Genomic DNA, 20,160 nt, shown 5'->3' with positions numbered 1-20,160 from the left:
TTCATCATCATCCACCACGCCGATCAGCCCAACCAGTAGAGGCACTCACGGGCTCTTCCTCCAACACCACTGCCGACGCTCCTGACCAGCCCACACATGTCAACTCCTCCGCCAATCCCGATGACCATTGCCAAATACCTCCACTTGGTCGAACCTACCGATCTCGAGCAAATGTTTTACCACCCGAGTGCCATTTACACGGTAACTTAACATTTGATACTACTACCAACCAAAACAGGTATGATCATTTATGCCATAAACTACTCGTGCCTTGCAAGTGTTTATCATTACCTGTTTTGGATGCTTTACAGCTTGGAACTGCTGTTACTAATTATTTTCACAATATTGGTTGGGTTGGAAATTTTGATATTACTCATTGTGCCTATTATGAGCTGGTTTTGGAATTTTATTCCACATTTTATTTTCAGCGACACAGTCAAATATAATTGGATACACCTGGTGTTGTCAAATTTCGGTTACTTGGTACCATGCATAGTTTATCCCTCACTGATTTTAATATTGCATTATCTTTTGTGACTGAAGACTATACCATGTCTATTGATTATAAAAATAGTCTATGTACTTTTCCTGTAGGTTTTAAGGCTATTGGGGCCTTTGCTTTGTTAATTGATAATGTCGAATCCATGTATAGCCCAAAAACATCAAAGGATTTATGGTTTCATAACGCCACCTTATGTTACATACACCGTTGTTTGGCCTACAATTTTTCAGGCCGTCGAGATGCTCCGGCTACCATCTTGAAGATGAAATTATTTTTATTATGGTGTATGTATACCTGTCATCTAGTAAATTTGTGCTATTGGTATGCCCTTCAATTCGATCATGTTATAAATGCAAAGCATCCTCTAATTTTAGGCTTATTTATTACACAGCTGTTATTTTCTCTATATGGTTCTAATGCTCCTATTTCAGATTTTCATGTTGCTTGTCAAGCCGATCCTTTAGATGCTTGATGCCTCGACTCGAAGGGACTGCTTCTTGGCACTCCATCTTCCTTTTATTTTGTCCCTCCAGGCGTTCGCTCCGCACCAGTTGAACGATTCTTTCGACAGTAAAATTAGAATGAAGTGCCCACTCGAGCACAACCTTCGATGACCATTGAGTAACGCTTAGAGCGCATCAAGGCTCGACTCGACACTTTTGGCCAACAACTAGCCGAACTCATTGCCATTATGCGCGAACAACAGTAATTACATGGGGAGTTCTTCTAAACTTTTCTTCCGCTTATTTATTTATTTATTCCACATCAAGAACTATGTGTTTTAAGTAGGGGGAGGCATTCCACATTATTTTTGTCATTTTAGATGTTGTTGCTGCTGCTATAGTCGTTGTTGCCCATATAAGTTTTTTTTAAGAATATTCTGCCTCTTTTCATGCCCAAGAATTTGACCATTACTTGCCAACTGTTTGACCTACAAGCATGATTTTTATCTACTAAGAAATTTATGATTTTGCTATAATTGATTTCATCTCCACTGTTTTATTTATATTATGTTAAAATAATTATGATTAATAAAGTTAACCTTATTTTGCTTTTAGTAAATTTGATTAAGTCTAAATACAGAGAGGACACTTAATACAATTGCATGCTTAAAATATGTTCATGATTATTAAAGTGGTTGCTGAAACTTATTTTTGACACTTGATTGTTACTCCTAAGTCCTCTAAAATTAAATTTTCATTTAATAATAAGGTTTTCATGGTTATGAGTGCAGTTTAAGACATGACTAGCTGAGTAACTGGGCTAAGGAGCTTGGGTTGTCATCCTATTTAGCGTTAAAAGGTTGTGTGATGTGTTACGTAAAACTCTGCTAACTGGAATTAATTTTTAAGAATGTGTTGGACTGAGTAACCGGGGTGAGGTGCTTGGCTGTCATCTCTCTTCGCGTAAAAAGGTTCGATATGTTCTTAAAAAAAATAAAAATTAGGAGTGTGTTGTGCTGAGTAACCGGGGTTAGGTGCTTGGCTGTCATCTCTCTTCACGTCAAAAGATTCGATATATTCTTAAGGAAAAATAAATAAATAATAAAAAAGATTTAATTTGAGGACTAAAGGTAGAAACAAATAGGGTATCTTGATAGGTTTGGTAAATTACCTAATTTTCATGAAATAATTCAAGTTGAACTTAATTTTTTTGTGTTAATTAGATTACTTTTTCAATTTCACTTAAAGCAAGCTAAGGGTTCTCTTTATTTTTCATATGCATTTTGTCTAATTTTTATAAAACTTTAGAGTGGTACTTCTTTCATAGCAATTTCTAAAATTCACTGTGGATAGAAACCATACTTGAGGGTAATCATGGGCTAAGTAGGGGGAATTTGATAATACTCTAGAACGACATATTTTTATGTTCTAATTGCATGTTTATTTTGAGTATGAACCTACTAATTTGAGCTATTTATGGTCTTTTATCTTTCAGGGACTAAATTAGAGGCAAAAGGAAATTTAAGGGAAAAAAGTGTAAATTTGAAGATAAAATGGACCAACATACGACATAGGGAAAAAAAGTGGTGCCAAAAATGCAAGTATGGAAGACATAAAGGCAAAAGTGTAAAAGAAGAGATGTTATAGCACAAGACTCTACTTAATTATATTAGGATAATTATTGTGGGTTATTATTTAGATTTAGTTTTAGGATTTATTTTCATTTATCTTTAATTATCTTTATTTATTTGTATTTATCTTTTAGAATTTATTTAGGAATAGGCTAGGTTTCTTGGTACTATAAATAGGGGATGGAGTGACACAAATTGCACTCATCTTTTTCTGTAAACACTCTTTCCCCCATAAGTTTAGCCTTTTTGTTCTTTTCATATTTTCTTCAATAAAAATTCCATTTTCATTATATTTATTTCTTTTTCCCCAAAAATCATGAGCCACTAAATTTATCTAGCTAAAGGTTGTCAAAATTCCCCAAAAAGGGTTCATAAGGCTTAGAATTCGTAATTAGCCTTCTCGACGAATATTCATTGTTTCTCTGCATTATGGGGCTGACGCTTCCGTCCATATCCCTTGAAAGGTGATCTTTTCAACGTGTGCAAAGGCGGCCACTTTATATGTTTTGGGAAGGTTGCACAGTCGATTTGTTACCTTACTGCATCAGAGGTTGGCGAGCCCAAGAGACAAAATGGCGTGGGATTCACCATTGAGAAGTGATGATCTAGCATAATATAATCCGACAGAAGCGATTGTTGGCTAGAGTCAGGTTGCGCCAAATCATAAGTCTAAATTTTTGGAGCTGGTAGTCGTAGGCATCCTCTTCCACTATAACTAGCTTATTCTATTTGAGAAGGATCACCTAAAAGCCAAGAATTGAACCCAAGGTGGATCTAGACAACCGGAGGCTTGAATCTCTCCATAAGAACGCTGTTTTCTCAACTTTATTTATTTCTATTATTTTAATTTTAACTTTCAGAATTTCAATAAAAACTTTTAATTCTATTTTATTTTATTTTTCCAGATCAAAACTTTTAATTATGTTTTTTTATTTATTTCTCAGGTATGCAGGTTTTCTTGGGCATGATTCTGACCAGGATTTTGAGGAACAAGCAATTGTGCAAATCCGATCCCTGGGGATTTGACCTTACTTCCCTTATACTATTATTTTTATTATTTTAAATATTTTATAGGGATGGGATATTTTTGGTGCTCTTAATGACCGCATCAAGTAAAACTTGTTTTTATCACATTTGTATGGTCTACAATTTTATGGACTGATTTCGTGATAATTCATTTTAAAATTTTGACGTTTGAGCACTCAATGTAGCAAAAAGGACTAAATTGTAAAAAGTATAAAAGTTGAGTTCTACATGCTAGGGATGTCAAATTGCTATGAAATTTTAAATTGAAGGTCCTTATATGGTAATTAGACCATTTTACTTTAAATTAGACAAAAATAGACATGAAGTAAGAGAATTTTACTGTTTTAAGAAAATGACATTTTGGTCATTTAGTAATTAAATGAAATAAAAAGAAAAAATCAAGCCTAAATCTTGTCAATCTTTCTCACCATAGCCGAATTTTTCAAGGGGAAGCCATAGCAAGGGTTGACCACTTCCAAGCTCGATTGTAAGTCCGTTCTAGCCTCGTTTTTTAATGATTTTTATGTTTTTGAGATGCTTGTAACTTTATCTATCTATTTCTACCACTAATTTCAGAAATAATCAAGGTCTAAAATTTTACCCATGTATATGTGTGTATTTTGATGTCTAATGGTAGAAAATGTATGTTTGGAATATGATAAACAACTTTTGCTAGGTGATTTTTGATGAAAATGTCAAAAGGACCTATTTGTAAAAGGTTATAAAATATGTGTAAAAGTGTGATTAAATGAAAACTGTGGGCTGTTATAAGCATGAAAGCGGTGTGGCTAGGCTTAAGAATCGAAGAAATTGAATCAATTTCAATATACGAGCTTAGGGACCAAAGTGTAAAAATGTCAAAGTTTAGGGGAAAAAACATAATTTTTCCATAATGTGATTTTTGAACTGGTTTGAGTAATGTGAGTAATAAATGAGTTAAATTTGCTATTATAGATTAAGAGAAATGAGGTTCAGACCTAGATCGGGGGAAAAATAAAGTGTTTGACGATTAGGTTCTATTTCTACTATTTTTGTACCGAGGTAAGTTCATATGTAAATAATGCATTTTTTTTATTATGTTTTAAATGCTTTATTATTGTATGAATTGTGATTGACCCTTAGCCGTATTCGACAAAGTTTCGACAAGCTTGAAATCCCGATTGAACCTTAGGAATAGATAGGATACAAATGTCATGACATTAGGGTTACTAAGACTATATGTAAGACCATATCTGGGATATGGAATCAATATGAGACTACATGTAAGACTATGTATAAGACCATATCTAGGATATGGAATCAATATTAGACTACGTGTAAGACCATATCTGGGATATGGCATCAATATGAGACTACGTATAAGACCATATCTGGGATATGGCATCGATATGAGACTTCGTGTAAGACCATAGCTAGGCTATTGGCATTGATACGATATTACATGTAAGACCATATTTGGGATATGGCATTGGTAAGGTACCGTGTGTATAGGATTCCCGAGTATCCTTTAGTATTCCAAGTGGTTCAACCGGTAATTTTAACAAGAATGTCAAAGATGAATTGTGTGTAAATCCAATTCGAGATGATTCAGGTATGTACGTAAAAATCATACGTAATGAGCTCGATATGTGATGAACCCTCGGTAAGGTTATGAGTAAGTTATGATCATAAGACCTTAATTGTAACACCCCCTAACCCTTATCCGTTCCCGGAACAGGATTACTGGGCATTACTAGTCAGTATAGTTCATTTACAGTTATTAATTAAAATAATTATTTACACTTATCACAAATTTAACAAATTATTAAATAATTCAAATTTATACCAATTAAGCCAAATCCTATTATATACCATTACCAAACCTAATTCTAAATATTTCATCAATACATTGACAATTCAAAATACACATACATAAAATATCTTAGGTACATGCCATTACCAACTATTAACACGTTTTACCTCATTGAATTCGGGATTGGCCTAGGATGCTGATTAAACATTCTGACTTTAACCTAACCTGTACACGGAAACAAACCGTACGCTGAGTATGAACTTAGTGGTTTTTCTATAATCTGAACACTTAATAATATGAAAATATAACATTTACTTAAAAATCATATAACAATCACTATTATTTAATTGTTCAATTCGTAGACAAATTCTTAATTCCTTATACTAATTCAATTCTTGTTATCTATTAACCCAATAGTTTTTCTCAATAAATTCACAAATCATTAGAACAATAATATTCTTCATTCATATTCAATTCAGAGATACTTAATTCATGTGCCTTATTCATACTTTAGTTCACTGTTTAATTTCAATAAATATTATTCAACAATTCACTTGTCAATCAATATTTTGTACTCATTTATTCCAATAACAGTTAGTATTTTCAATATTAATCACTTTATCAATATCATTCAGTAACAATCAATTGTTCAAGAATAATCGATTTTCAAGAATCATTTATTCGAAATATCAATTATTCAAGAATAATCATTATTCAAGAATGACCATTTATTTAGTAACAGTTAATTATTCAGTAACAATCAGTTATTCGATACTTTTATTTACCCCTATTAACATGACTCGGACCTGGACGGATACACGGATCCAACCAAACACACCAGTACGGTACATTGTGCCTTAACGGTACACAGCTAAACAGGAATTAGTAACAGTATTCAACACACAAAGTGCTGAATCAGAATGATAATGGTAATAAAGATTTGACACACAAAGTGTCGAATCGGTATGAAGAATGTAATAGTAATGATGAGTTGGCACATAAGTGTTTGATCAGTAAGCTGGCAAAAACCCGTACTCTTCCATATCCTATGGCATGCCAACTATATCTGACTTAGCCCGAATACTGTTAATAGGGTATTTCGTATTACTTTTCAATTTCAATTTCATTCTCAATTTAATTAGAACTCAATTCAATATAATTCAATTCACTTTTCAATAACAAATATTCGATTTCACAATAATCACTTATTCATACTAATTTCATCATACTTCTAACCAATATATTTTCCAATATAACGTACATTCAATTATTCAATATCCACATCAATCACATATATTCATATAAATTCAATGAATTTATCACATATATTCATATAAATTCAATGAATTTATCACATACTAAATCAATTCATTTCAATTATAAAGAAACAATATAAATAATTCTCATCTTAATTATTTATCATAACATTTACCCAAAATTCAATTATCATAATTACACAATATCACATTCACACATATATATTTATAATATATAATTCAATTTAATTCAATCAATATAAATTCATCACATACCAAATTAATCCATTTCCATTATAAACTCAATAATTCTCACTTCAGCATTAACTAAATGCATTGAATAAAAAATATAACAATTAATAACTAGGTTCGGATTATAGAAATACAAACCATAATTTTTGAGCTAACCTTCGTTAACTTTGTCTTTTTCTTTCTTAGCCGAGTTTTCCGGCACAACATTAACTATTTAAATTCCAAGCTTTAAAATCCCTATTTCTCCCTTTTCTTTCTTTCCCTTTTTCCTTTCTTTCTTTCTCTCTCCCCTGTTTTTCGTTTCTATTCTCTATTTCTTTTGTTAATAATAATAATAATAATAATAATAATAATATTTATAATAAATATCTTTTATTAACAAATATTTATATTACATTTGTCACCTTTTAATTAGTTTGTCATATAAAAATCTTATATAATAATTATTAATATCTTTTACTTAATAACAATAAATAAATAATAAATATCTATTTTAATAAACAATACATGTATTACAATTATATTATACATATTATTACACATGTATTTTATCTTCACACTACATTTGTCATAATTCAATTTATTTGATAATATTAATAATAATAATAATTTAATAAATATCTATTTAATACACAAATACATATATTACAAATGTACACTTATAAATATTTTTATATTTGTATGTTATCATAACCATCCATTCGTCTTTCTTTTATTTATTTATCATACAAAAATCTTATAATATAATTTATATAAATTATAATTTATTTTAATAACAAGTATAAATACTACAATTGTACACATATATTTTTGTACATTTGTACAATATCAATACCATACAATTTTCATACTTCCAATTTATTTAATAATATATCAATAATATTTAATATAAATTATAATTTAATAAAATAATACTAATAAATAATAAATATCTACTTACTTAAATTACAAGAAAATACATTAATATTTTACAACTGTCCACATATATTTATTACACATGTATATTTTATTACCATACATTTGTATTTATTTAAATTGTTTCATAATATAATATAATTATAATATAATCAATTAATAATATATAATATATATTCCTAAGAAAAATCTCAGATTTTTCAATCCAATTGCCACCTCAACTATATCAAATCGCATATTTGTCATTTTGGTCCCCTTTCTTTTATTAATCTATAATTAGACTTTTACCCTTTATTTAATTTAATCCTTATACCTAATTAACCTTTTTTAAGCTAATTCACCTTATTAAACTCTAATTAATCACTCAATTAACTTCGTAAATATTTTTAATAAATATTTAAGAATCCATTTTTCAGAAACGGAGATCCGAAAATAAACTTTTCTGATAATCGTAAAATTCGAGTCGTTACATTAATAATATTTATGCCAATTATCATCATGTTAATTGTATGATAAATGTTTGGATATAATGCTTATTATTTGCATAGGAACTTACTAAGCTATATAGCTTACTCCCCTTTCTTTTCCCTTGTCTTATAGTGTCACCAAGCTAGCTCGGATTTGGGGATCGTGGGAGACTCCATCACACTATCAACTGATTATTGACATTTTGAGTTATGGCATGTATAGGGACTTGGTCATTTTGTCATGTGTCATAATTGATTTGGCCAAATGTGTTGGCTTATGCTGGTTGATAATTCATTTTGTAAATGGCCATTGAAATTGGCTAATATTGGTTTAAGTATTTATGCATATGATGATGTTTTCATGAATGTGGAAATTTGCATAGTTTAAGTTGATAAGTATGTGATGTTCGTATGTGGTAAAAGATAGCATGTAAACGATGTGTGGATGTCTGGATTGTGGCTGAATTGGTTGAATGTTATTACTTGGATTGGTGTTATGTTTTATTGTGTAGGTGTGTGCACAAAAGGGTGACAAAATGGCTTGGTAAATAGCCTTGTTTTTGTCCACCTGGTAGACACACGGGCGTGTGTCTAGGCCGTGTGTGGCATGCGGCTTGCCCCATGGGCGTGTGTTTTAGCCGTGTCTCTACCATTAAGGTGCAGGGGACACACAGCTGGATGCCCATGGGGCAAACCGTGTGTCAAACACGGCCTAGACATATGCCTGTGTGTCTATCCGTGTGGACAAATACAAGGCCAATTTCGACCTTTATTTGCACAAACACATACATGACTTCAAGGGCACTTAACATGACATAATTGAGCACTTAAAACATACACAAACAAGACATGATCATGATCATTCCATCTTTACTAATACATGCATAAAACTCCATACTTTGTCAAGCCAAATTTATAAATTTGCATGCACTAAGAGTTGAAGTTTACTTCCATTTAACATACTCATGTCTTAGTTATTATCATGCCACTCACTCACAATTTCATCATCAAACATCCATAGTCACATCCACAATTCATCCATGCCAAACAATTTTAACCACATCATGTATGACCTTGGCACATGCATGCATATATGAATAGATTTACAACCAAATAATCAATATGAACCATATCGCATGGCCATATACGAAATGAATCACCAATACACTATAAGCCAACACACTTGGCCAAATTAATAATGACATAATTAATTAAAAGATGAAGTGCCTATACATGCCATAAACTTAAAATACTTGCATTCACTTATACCCAAATGATAACTTGATAGTGTGATAGCATCTCCAGCGAACTCCAACCCGAACTAGCTAAACTAAACTATAAAAGATAGGAAACGAAGGGGAGTAAGCAATAAAGCTTAGTAAGTTCATATGCAAATAATAAACAACTATTAACATTCATTTATTTTATCCATCTATAAGAATACTATTATTACAATTTGCATTAAGTCTCAAGATTTCCACTTATTCATTCATAGTGCTTACACTTTTAACTTATAAACACCATTTACATGCCTTGGCATTAGCCTAGCCACCATAGTCTCCCCATTATAACATATCACATTATTTAACAAGTTATTTCCATCCTCTTAATCACATGCAAATTATTTATGAGTAATCATAATTTCAACATATAATTCAACCACCTTTCACTTGTCTAAGCTCGTATCTTACTATAATCTCATAATGACTTTATTCGGCAATTACGCCTGTCTTTCCTTTTCCTCATATCCAATAAAACACAATTTAAATAAATAAATCGTACTGTATCACAATTCAATTAGGCTCATAAACCTATCACATGATCATTATCAAATCTTATCATGTATCCATTCATCTTAAGTGTAAATCAATATTCATAATGCTATCGATATTTTTTAAGCATAACTTACTCGAATACATTCTTACCAAATGTTCATCACACACCAAGCTCATTACTAATGAATTGTTGTACATACTTGTACCATCTCGTAACATATTTATGCCTTTTTCATCTTATCATTAATATACCCGTTGAACCACTCGGAATACTAAAGGATACTCGAAAAGTCTTGCACATAAGTGCCTCATACGTAGCCAAAGCTACCTTATATCTCATAACACATGAAGGCTCATTCTCGAGCTACTAACGGGTTTGCTCACACAAGCTGTCGGTCAGGGCGTAGCTACACGAGCTGCTCACACAAGATATCAGATATCCGCAACACATGCCGGAATACCTAGCCACCAGTAGGACGTATAAGACCAGCACCTGGAAACAAATAAACATATATCACATATCTCATGAGCTCATAAATCACAGGGTTCCTAGTGACATGTCACTCGTATCCTATTTTATTCCTGAGGTTCAAACGAGATTTTTCATACTTATCAGAACTTGTCAATTGTATCCATAGAATTAATCATTCATTCCACACATTAACGAAGCATATAAAATATTTAAAATACAAACATAATAATGCATTATTCACATACGAACTTACCTTGATACCAAAATGGCAACAAGGGACCTAACCGTCAATTTCTCGTTTTTTCCCGTTCTAGGTCCGAAGCGCATTTTCTTTGATCTATAATATCACATTTAGTCTATTTATTAGTCACGTTATTCAATGTAATCCAAAAATCATATTATGGAAAAATTACATTTTTACCCCTAAAGTTTCACATATTTACATTTTAGTCCCTTAGCTCATAAAACGAAATGTGTTAAATTTCTTTACTACCCATGCATAGCCAAATCATTTTCATGCTTATAGAATCCCACATTTTCCATTAAATCAGATTTTTAAGACATATTCCATAAATTTTACAAATAGGTCCTTTTATGCATTTTCACCGAAAATCACTTAGTAAAAGTCATTTCTCTAACCATAAACATGCATTTTCTACCATTAAAAATCAAAATACACACATTAATCATGGTTCAAAACCCTATACTTTAACCATATCTCAAATTAGGGGTAGAAATAGATAGATCTTGTTACAAGGATTTCAAAAATGTAAAAATCATTAAAAATAGGGCTAGAACAGACTTACAATCGAGCCTGGAAGCTTGAAAAACCCTATACATGGTTTCTCCATGCAAGTTTCGGCCAAGGGGTTGAAGATGGACAAAAACTGGCTTGTAATTTTGTTTTTAATTCATTTTAATAACTAAATGACCAAAATGCCCTTAATGAAAAACTTTGGAAACATGCCTAACCATGTCCATTTTTGTCCACCAACCTCACCAATGGTCTAATTACCATATAAGGATCTCTAATTTAAAATTTCATAACAATTGGACACCTCTAACATGTAGAACTTAACTTTTACACTTTTTACAAGTTAGTCCTTTTGACTAAATTAAGTGCCCAAACGTAAAAATTTTTGAATGAAATTTAAAATAAATCATTCAGTGAAATTGTAGACCATAAAAATATAATAAAAATAAATTTTCCTCATCAAATTTGTGGTCCCAAAACCACTATTCCGACTGGGCCCAAAATCAGGCTATTACATCTTTAAAGTATGAAACCTATCAGAGTTGGTAAGCCTCTTGTTGATAACATCCGTAAGTACCGTGCTAAATAATTTTGAGCTACTACCGATGATGATCTTGAAAAAGATAAATTTTGGTTAGAAAAAACTATCAGAGTTCTTGATGAATTATCTTGTTCACAGGCTAAATGTCTTAAGTGTGCAGTATCTCTATTAAAACATTCAACTTATCAGTGGTGGAATATGTTGATTTCTGTTGTGCCAAGAGATCGGGTCACCTGGGAATTATTTCAAACCGAGTTTTGAAAGAAATACATCAATTAGAGGTTTCTCGACTAGAAACGTAAAGAATTCTTAGAGCTTAAACAGGGTCATATGATAGTGTCCGAATATGAATGAGAATTTTTTCGATTAATAAAATATGCTCGAGAATGTATTTCGATTGAGACTGCAATATGTAAGCGGTTTGAAGATGGCTTAAACAAAGATATAAAACTATTAGTCGGGATCCTTGAGTTGAAAGAATTTGTTGTACTGGTTGATCAAACATATAAAGCTGAAGAACTAAATAAAGAGAAAAGACACGCTAAAATTGAAGCTAGAGACTCGAGAAAGAGATTGATGGGAAAGTCATACCAGTTAGCACCGAAGAAACCTAAAGAACATCACTATCGTTCTATTACTTCTGTGGGATACTCTGGTAGAGACAGAGGTACTCCATGCTCCAGTCCTAAATCTCAGGCTATATCTATAGCAAGTGTGAGTAATGTCAAAAACACCAAACCCAAGTGTAAGCACTGTAACAAACCACATTTTGGTGAGTGTCGAATGAATAGCAGAACGTGTTTCAGATGTGGTTCTTTTGACCATTATCTTAGAGATTGCCCAAAGAAATCTGAGAAAGATAATATTCAAACTTCGAGGCTGAGCAACACAGCTGCGAGAGGTAGACCACCTCGTAATCTTGGAAATGTGAGTGGTAGCCATGGTGTGATGAAAGACTCGACTGTAAGGTCTGAGGCACAAACACCAACTAGGGCTTATGCTATTCGTCCACGCGAAGATACTTCTACGCTAGATGTTGTTACCTGTACTTTCTCTTTTATTGATACTGATGTAACTGCTTTAATTGATCCCGGATTGACTCATTCATATGTTTGCATAAATTTAGTGTCTAGTAAAAATTTACCTGTTGAGTTCACTGAATTTGTGGTTAAAGTATCGAACCCTCTAGGTCAGTATGTGATAGTTGATAAGGTTTGCAAGAATTTTCCATTAATGATTCAGGGTTACTATTTTTTTGCTGATTTGATGCTATTACCATTCGATGAATTCGATGTGATTTTAGGCATGGATTGGCTAACTCTGCATGATGCTGTGGTAAATTATCAACGAAAGCTTATCATATTGGAATGTCAAAATGGTGAGATGCTTCATATTAAATCAGATAAATTGAATGGGTTGCCTATTGTGATATCAGCTATGTCAACACAGAAATATGTGAGAAAAGGTTGTAATGCTTATCGTGCTTATGTATTGGATACTAAAGTGTTTGAGTCGAAGCTTGATCAGTGCTAGTGGTTTGCGAGTATCCTGATGTGTTTCCAGAGGATTTACTTAGATTACCACCGGTCAGAGAAGTTGAATTTGCTATAGAAGTTGTACCGGGAATAACACAAATACCGTTAGCACCATATAGAATGGCTTCTACTAAGTTAAAAAAGTTAAAAGCATAGTTACAAGAGTTGACTAATAGGGGTTTTGCTCGACCTAGTTTTTCACCTTGAGGTGCACCGATTCTATTTGTTAAGAAAAATGACGAATCGATGAGATTATGCATTGACTACTGTCAGCTCAATAAAGTTACAAACAAGAATAAATATTCACTGCCTTGTATTGACGATTTGTTTGATCAATTGAAAGGTGCCACAATTCTTGAATATTGATCTTCCTTTTATCTATTATTAGTTACGAGTGAAAGATTCGAATGTGCCAAAAACAACATTCAGAACCAGGTACGGACATTATGAATTTCTTGTGATGCTGTTTGGTTTAACTAACATACCTGCAGTATTTATGGATTTGATGAATATAATTTTCAGACCGTATTTAGATAGATTTTTTGTGGTATTTATTGATGATATTCTGATATATTCTCAAGATGAGACTAAACATGCCGAGCATCTGAGAATTGTTTTGCAAACCTTACAAGATAAACAACTATTTGCTAAATTTAGCAAATGTGTATTTTGGCTTCGGGAAGTTGGTTTTTTGGGACACATAGTATCGGCTAAAGGCATCAGAGTTGATCTGAATAAAATTCCAACGATTGTTAATTGGAAACCATCAAGAAATGTATCTGAAGTCAGAAGTTTTTTTGCATTAGTCGGTTATTATCGAATATTTGTAAAAGGGTTTTTGATGATAGCTACACTGATGACACGACTATTACAAAAAGATGTGAAGTTTGAATAGTCTGATAAATGTCAGCAAAGTTTTAACCAGTTGAAAGCCCTGTTGACCGAAGCACCAATTCTGGTTCAGCCTGAATCGGGTAAGGAATTTGTGATTTTCAGTGACGCGTCATTGAATGGATTAGGTTGTGCTTTGATTCAAGAAGGTAAAGTAATAGCTTATGGTTTCAGACAGTTAAAGCCAGATGAAAAAAACTATCCGACACATGATTTAGAGTTGGTAGCTATTGTTTTTGCATTGAAAATTTGGCAGCACTATTTATTCAGTGAAAAATGTCTTATATTTACTGATCACAAAAGTTTAAAGTATCTGATGTCGCAGAAAGATTTGAATATGAAACAGCGTAGATGGCTCAAACTATTGAAAGATTATGAGTTAGTTATTGATTATCATCTGGGAAAAGCAAACGTAGTTGTTGATGCTTTGAGTAGAAAATCCTTGCTTGCTTTTATGAGCAATGAATACCCAACTGTCACTATCTGATGATAGCTCAATTTTAGCTGAGTTAAAAGCTAAACCAATGTTCTTACAACAGATCTGCGATGCTCAGAAATGTGATAGTAAGATGTTAGCTAAACGGGGATAGTGTGAATCAACTCTTGATTCAGAATTTCAGATAGGATCCGATAATTGTTTGTTATTCAAAGGTAGAGCTTGTGTACTGAAGAATCCAGAGCTTATACAGAAAATTTTGCATGAAGCTCATAGTGGTAGCTTGTCTGTTCATCCGTAGAGTAATAAAATGTACAATGATTTGAAATAAATATACTGGTGGCTAGGAATGAAACATGATATTTCAAATTTTGTATCTAAATGTTTAATATGTCAGCAAATTAAAGCTAAACATTAGGTACCTTAAGAACTATTACATCCAGTGATGATATCAAAGTGGAAATGGGATAGAGTTACTATAGATTTTGTATCGAGGTTACCCCTATCTCCAAAAAAGAAAGATGTGATATCTCGAATTAGGGCCTAAACGGAATAGTGGTTTCAAAACCACAATTCTAAAGTAAAAAATTTTATTTCGATTAATTTTTATAATTTATTGAGTGATTAGATGCATGTGTTAGAATATCGATAGAAAATTTCATGAATTGCATGTCTAATTTGCCTATTAGGACTTAATTGCAAAAGTTGATAAATATGAGTTTTAGATGTTAAAAGATTTAATTGAAGAGAATAATTGAAGTAGAGGTCCTTAAATGGTAATTATACCGTTAGGTTTTCATGGACAAAAGTGGACATACATAGGTAGAAATAACCAAAGTTTTTAATGAAGGGTATTTTAATCATTTGGTAATTAAAAGATTAAAAAAAGGAAAAAGATGGCAAAATATGTCCATCTTCTTCATTAGGACGAAATTTCAAGGGTTCTCCATAGCTAAGGTTTGTTTCAAGCTTCCAAGCTCCATAGTAAGTGATTCCAAGCCCTATTTTTAATGTTCTTTACGTTTTTTGAGTCCTAGTAACTTGATTTAGCTTATTCTAGCAGTAATTTAATCTAGGGTTTATATTTGGAAAAATACCCATAGGTGAAATGTGTTTATTTTGATGTTTTATGGTATAATATGAAGCTTTAAATTGTGTTAAACAACTTTTGCTAAACGATTTTACGTGAAAACGAGTAAAATGACATAATCGGTTAAAATACGTAATGTTTATAACTACATGTTAGAGTGAGAATTTGATATTGCCATAGAAGGGAAAAATGATCAGCATGTCATAAAACATAATAATTTTGGAAAAAATTTAAATTTTTGAGCTTTGGGGCAAAAGTGTAATATACAAAAGTTTAGGGGCAAAATCGTAATTTGGCCAAAGTTAGAGTTAAGGAATCTTTTGATAAATGTGAGTATTAAATCAGCTAAATGTGTTATTTCAGACCAAGAAAGACGTGGAATCGACCTTGATCGGGGAAAGGAAAAGATTGTGGACTAAATTGCAAAATTTCTTTATTTTGTACCGAAGTAAGTTCAGGTGTAAATGTAGTAACATAATTGTCATTTTAAGTAATTTAATGTTATTTATATGATATGATGATTAATACCATGAAATATTATGCTTTGTGGTTATTATTGAGTAATATGCAAATTATGTGTGCTACTTGTTAAATATGAATTACTACCGAGTATCGGTTTCGATATTCTGTGGAAGACGGTAAAGATGTGTGATCGAGGAAAAAGCTCATTTGAACCTTGGGAATAGATTAGAATACAAGTGACATGTCACTAAGATATTTGAGTTCCAAGCTCGTTGAGTTGAGTCTGAGTTCGTGAGATGTAACTAGGCATCCGAACTAGTTGAGTTGAGTCCGAGTTCATTCATGGGCAAGTTACATGGTAGCTTGGCTACATAATTTCCGCAGGCTATTGAGTTTGTCTAGCTGCGGGTATGGCACTTATGTGCATAAAATCCGTGTATTCAAATCATATTCCGATGTGTTCAACGGGTAAATCTTAAGTGGAAAAGGTGAGTAACTAAAACGAAGGTGACATGTTGGTAAGTGTGGTGAATGAGAAAATTTGTACAGGTATGTACTTAACCCTTGGGTTGAGACTTCAATATAACAATAATATGGTAGGATCATGAATGAGAAATATGATATAAATGCTTTGGTGATATTATGCAAATATGGATTTCGTATTATTGCATGGTTATGTTACTTGCTATTTACATGTGAACTTACCAAGCAATTATGCTTACTCCCTCCTCTCTATTCTTTGTAGTTTTTTCAAGCCGGCTAGGAGATCAAGAACGGTTAGAGGCGAGCTCACATTATCAACAAACTATTTCGGTATATTGACTTGTATATTTTAGGAATATGGCATGTATAGCATTATAATCATTTTGTGTATATAATCTTATGATATGGATCATGGATGGCATGCAAATGTTTGAGAATGATTAGCTATTGGAGTGGCTAATCAAGATTATATTTGATAACACGTATGCTTTATGTGCTAACTAATCTATGGAAATCCATAAAATGGTATTGGCTATAAAACAGAATCACACAGCAGCAGTGACGTGAGTTTGAAAAATCACTAAAAATAGTAGAGATAGAATTAGATGATGAATAAAATATGGAATTGAATCTTAATGAATCTATTTTCATGTGGAAGAAACAAAATAGGTAAAATATTTGTATTTTATGAGATATTTATGTTTTGGTGAAATAGGGTCAGAGCAATTTCTAGATTCCCTGTTCTGAATTTAGAAATTTATCATAAATTGTTTAAAAATAATTAGGACTCAAACTTTATATGTATGGATTCATTATTGAGTCTATTTTTAATAAAAACAAACGAAACGGTCATTGGATCTCTGTACAGGAAGAAATTTGATTTGTAGTGCACAGGGGTCAGAGTAGCCGAACCCTGAAATAGGGGAGACTTTAACTAATAAACTATACTAATTGGCCTTACCAAAAATTCTATAAAGAAAATTAGTAAGTATATATATGAATCTAGTTTCAGATAAAATTTACGGAATTTGATTTCAAGTTTCGTAACTCGAGATATGATTTTTTTAGCGACTGTGACGCGGATGGACAGTTTACTACGAGAATTGTTTGAACTTGTTTAAATGCTAAAATAAGTTTAGTAATGTCTCATGCTCGACTCTGGCGACGGTCTCGAGTAAGGGGGCGTTGCAAAAGATTTCATTTGGGTTATTGTCGATCGTTTGACAAAGCCGACACATTTTATTCCTGTACGTACAAATTTTTCACTTGACTGATTAACTGAGTTATATGTTTCGGAGATTGTTAGACTACATTGAGTACCAGTCTCCATTATTTTAGATAGAGATCCGCGGTTCACATCACGATTCTGGAAAAAGTTACAAGAAGCTCTAGGTACGCGATTACATTTTAGCACCGCATTTTACCCTCAGACTGATGGTTAGTCGGAGCGTGTGATTCAGATTCTTGAAGATATGCTTCGGTATTGTGTTTTAGAGTTTGAAGGCAATTGGGAGAAATATTTTTTGTCAGTTGAATTCACATATAATAATAGTTTTCAATCAAGCATAAAGATGGCATCGTATGAGGCTCTGTATGGTCGCAAATGCCGAACTCTGTTATATTGGGCTGAGCTTAATGAGAAAAAGATACACGGGGGTGATTTGATTCGTGAGACTGAGGAAAAAGTGAAAGTGATCCGAGATAGCTTAAAAGCAGCTTCAGATCGTCAAAAATCTTATGCGGATCTTAAACGTAAAGATATAGAGTTTCAAGTCGACGACAGATTATTTTTGAAAGTATCGCCTTGGAAGAAAATTCTTCGGTTCGGTCTAAAGGAAAACTGAGTCCACGATTTATCAGGCTGTATGAGATTACTGAAAGAATCGGACCTGTTGCGTACCTATTAGCTTTACCGTCAGAACTTGAAAGAATCCAAAATGTTTTCCACATGTCTATGTTATAACGGTACCGATCTAACCTTTCACATGTTATCTCCCCGAAAAATGTCAGGATTCAGCCTAACATGACATACAATAAAGAACCGATCGGAATTCTGACACGAGAGGTGAAAGAGTTAAGAAATAAAAACATAACTTTAGTAAAAGTTCTCTAGCAGCGACAGGGAATCAAAGAAGCTACTTGGAAACCTAAGGAAGCTATGAGAAAGCAATATTCGAACCTCTTTTCTGGTAAGATTTTTTAGGACGAAAATCTCTTTAGGGGGAGAGTTGTAACAACCCATTTTCAGTGAAATCGTAACAATGGTTTCGGGACCACAAATTCGAAGCCAGAAAATTTAGTTTAATATTATTTTATGGTTTATATTATGATAGAAATATCATATAAAGGTTTTGTTAAGAAATTTTACTGTTTACATGCCTAATTTGATAAAATGGACTAAATTGCGTAAAGTACAAAAGTTGAGTTCTAATAGCTAAAGGTATTAAATAGCTATAGAATTTTAAACTGGAGGTCCTTATATAGTAAATATGCCATTAAAGTGCTTAGTGGATAAATATGAATAGTCATCATTGGAAATTGAATGAAGTATTAAGGTTAATTTTGAAAATTAGTGATTAAAATTATAATAAATAAAATAAAATAATTTATTCTCATCATCTTTCACCAAAAAAAAAAAGAAAGAAACCTAGCCATGGAAGCGTGAATTTGGGAAAGCTTATTTTGCTCAATTAGGTATGTATTTTTGTCCTTTTTTTATGATTTCTATGTTTCCGAGATCGTAGTAGCTTAATCAAGCTAGCTAGGGGATTAATTTGCAAAAATGTTAAAGTACTAGGGTTTTGCCATTGATGAATATGCTTGAATTTTGAAGTTTGATAATAGAAAATGATTGGTTGTTGTTAGATAAACAACTTTTGTAAAAAAAATTTTTGATAGAATTATCAATTAGGGATTAAATTGAAAAAGATGATAAATTTATGGTAAAATTTGTGAATTTTGTGAAATATATGGGCTGCTATTAATATGTATAAAATCAGCTAGGCTTGAGTAAGGATTAAATTGTATGAATTTCATTTTTCGAGCCTAAGGACTAAATTACAAAAGAATTAAAAGTCTAGGGCAAAATGGTAATTTTTCCAAAATTCCATGTTGGATTAAATTGAATGAGAAATATATTGAAATGAGTTAAATTCGTATAGATCCTGTCAGACCTCGTACAAAGTTAGATTGAGGTAAAGAGAAAATATCTTATTAGTCGCATTCGTATCTACGTACACTTGTCGAGGTAAGTTCATGTAATTAAATTGAGTATTTATATGTTTTAATTGAATCATATGCAAGTGATTTGTATAATTGCTATGTATAAATACCAATCGCATATCCGACGATTACTGAGTCCCATTTGAACCTTAGAAATTCGTAAGACACAAATGACATGTCATTAGGGTTACCGATTTGGTTTAGATCCTGAATGT

The sequence above is a fragment of the Gossypium arboreum genome, chromosome 3 (genome assembly GCF_025698485.1).
Source record: "Gossypium arboreum isolate Shixiya-1 chromosome 3, ASM2569848v2, whole genome shotgun sequence".
Taxonomy (NCBI): domain Eukaryota; kingdom Viridiplantae; phylum Streptophyta; class Magnoliopsida; order Malvales; family Malvaceae; genus Gossypium; species Gossypium arboreum.
The sequence above is the reverse complement of the archived record's forward strand: the minus strand, read 5'-3'. Positions refer to the sequence as shown.